Here is a 2,670-nt window from a genome sequence, read left to right as displayed (position 1 = left end):
TATAAGGACTCAATTATTGTTTAATAGTTGCTCACTAATGTTTTATAAAGAGCAATGATACTGAATTGTCAAAATCTGAAGGGTGATATTGTTTGTCTGATGAAGTCGAAGAGTGCCAACATTTACTTGAATCAAAATAAGGTTTGAAATGCTGATGACAAATAAAAAGGCTACATGTAATTGATCAGAATTCATAGAAACATAGAAAATAGGTACAGGAGGAGGCCATTCGGCCCTTCGAGCCAGCACCGCCATTCATTGTGATCATGGCTGATCGTCCCCAATCAATAAACCCTGCCTGCCTTCTCCCCATATCCCTTGATTCCACTAGTCCCAAGAGCTCTATCTAACTCTGTCTTAAATCCATCCAGTGATTTGACCTCCACTGCCCTCTGTGGCAGGGAATTCCACAAATTCACAACTCTCTGGGTGAAAACGTTTTTTCTCACCTCAGTCTTAAATGGCCTCCCCTTTATTCTAAGACTGTGGCCCACGGTTCTGGACTCGTCCAACATTGGGATTTTTTTTCCTGCATCTAGCTTGTCCAGTCGTTTTATAATTTTATATGTTTCGATAAGAACCCCCTCATCCTTATAAACCCCAGTGAATACAAGCCTAGTCTTTACAATCATTCCTCATATGACAGTCCCGCCATCCCAGGGATCAATCTCGTGAACCAACACTGCACTGCCTCAATCACAAGGATGTCCTTCCTCAAATTAGGAGACCAAAACTGTACACAATACTCCAGCTGTGGTCTTACAAGAGCCCTATACAACTGCAGAAGAACCTCTTATACTCCTATACTGAAATCCTCTTGTTATGAAGGCCAACTCTCCATTAGCTTTCTTCACTGCCTGCTGTACTTGCACGCCAACTTTCAGTGACTGGTGTACAAGGACACCAAGGTCTAGCTGCACCTCCCACTTACCTAACCTAACCCCATTGAGATAATAATCTGCCTCCTTGTTTTTGCCGCCCAAGTGGATAACCTCACATTTATCTATATTACTAGACTAAGTGGGACCCGTTGGGTCCCATGTTCACACAGGAGGGCTGGTCCCCCAACGCAATATTTCACCTCTCCATCAATTCTAATATTTGTGGCCAGTGGGAGTGGCGAGGGGGGGGGGGGGCTTTCTGGAACGCTAGTATGGGTATTGTGGGCTGAATGGACTGGTTTCCAGAGGGCTACGATGGACATTATGGGCCAAATGGATTCTTGGGGTGACAGCTCAGTCACTCAAGCCTGTTGTGCTGGCAGCTCACTCACAGCTGGTGGGCGAGCAGTTGACCTACGGCTATTCCTTGAAATTCCATTTCAATCAGTGCAAGGCCACCAAATTCAATTGGTGGCCTTGATAGTATATTTTACAAGTTATTCACATTTTCAACTTTACAAAAAACACTTTACAAGACCACTTTTCCACTTGCACTGCAGCTGGGTTCGACATAACAATGACGTCACAATGGGATCCCGAAAAGAAAAATAATCGCGATTTTTATTGACATTGATTTTATTTATTTTTTTAAAACCCCTTTAAGCAAATTCTTCTGTTTTCATTAACAGCTATCATTGTTTTCAGATTATTTTAAAGAAACATTGAAACATAGAAAATAGGTGCAGGAGTAGGCCATTCGGCCCTTCGAGCCTGCACCGCCATTCAATATGATCATCCAACTCAGTATCCCGTACCTGCTTTCTCCATACCCCCTGATCCCTTTAGCCACAAGGGCCACATCTAACTCCCTCTTAAATATAGCCAATGAACTGGCCTCAACTACCTTCTGTGGCAGAGAGTTCCAGAGATTCACCACTCTCTGTGCGAAAAATGTTTTCCTCATCTCGGTCCTAAAGGATTTCCCCTCTATCCTTAAGCTGTGACCCCTTGTCCTGGACTTCCCCAGCATCGGGAACAATCTTCCTGCATCTAGCCTGTCCAACTCCTTAAGAATTTTGTAAGTTTCTATAAGATCCCCCCCTCAATCTTTTAAATTCTAGCGAGTACAAGCCGAGTCTATCCAGTCTTTCTTCATATGAAAGTCCTGACATCCCAGGAATCAGTCTGGTGAACCTTCTCTGCACTCCCTCTTTGGCAATAATGTCCTTCCTCAGATTTGGAGACCAAAAACTGTACGCAATACTCCAGGTGTGGTCTCACATGAATCTCATTGAGAATTTCATTTTTTTTAAATCGCGATTTTCATTGTGGGGGTTGGATAGGGGGAGGTGGGGAGTGGGGGAGCAGGGGGGTAGAGGGAGAGGAGTGGGGTATGGGGGCAGAGGGAGGGGAAAGTGGGGGAGGTGAGCAGGGAGAGTGGGGGAGGAGTGGGGGATAGAGGCGGAGGAGGGGGGGGATAGAGGGAGGGCGTGGGGGCTAGAGGGAGAGGAGGACAGTCGCGGAGGTGAGGGGGGGATAGAGAGAGAGGAGGGGGTAGGGAAGGGAGAGGGGTTATGGAGGGAGGGAGGGAGTGACTGAGGGTAGGGAGGGAGTGGGGGGGAGAGGAGAGGGGAAAGAATATGGAGGGTGGAGGGGAGGGAGTGCTGGGGAATGAGGGAATGGAGGGTAGGGGTAGGAAGGGGGGTGATGAGGTAATGGAGGAGGGGAGGGAAAGAGGGAGGAAGAGGGTGAGGGGAAGATGTAGAGGAGGGTTGGTGGAGGGTGGGGA

The sequence above is a fragment of the Amblyraja radiata genome, chromosome 5, assembly GCF_010909765.2.
Source record: "Amblyraja radiata isolate CabotCenter1 chromosome 5, sAmbRad1.1.pri, whole genome shotgun sequence".
In the NCBI taxonomy this organism is placed as follows: domain Eukaryota; kingdom Metazoa; phylum Chordata; class Chondrichthyes; order Rajiformes; family Rajidae; genus Amblyraja; species Amblyraja radiata.
The sequence above is the reverse complement of the archived record's forward strand: the minus strand, read 5'-3'. Positions refer to the sequence as shown.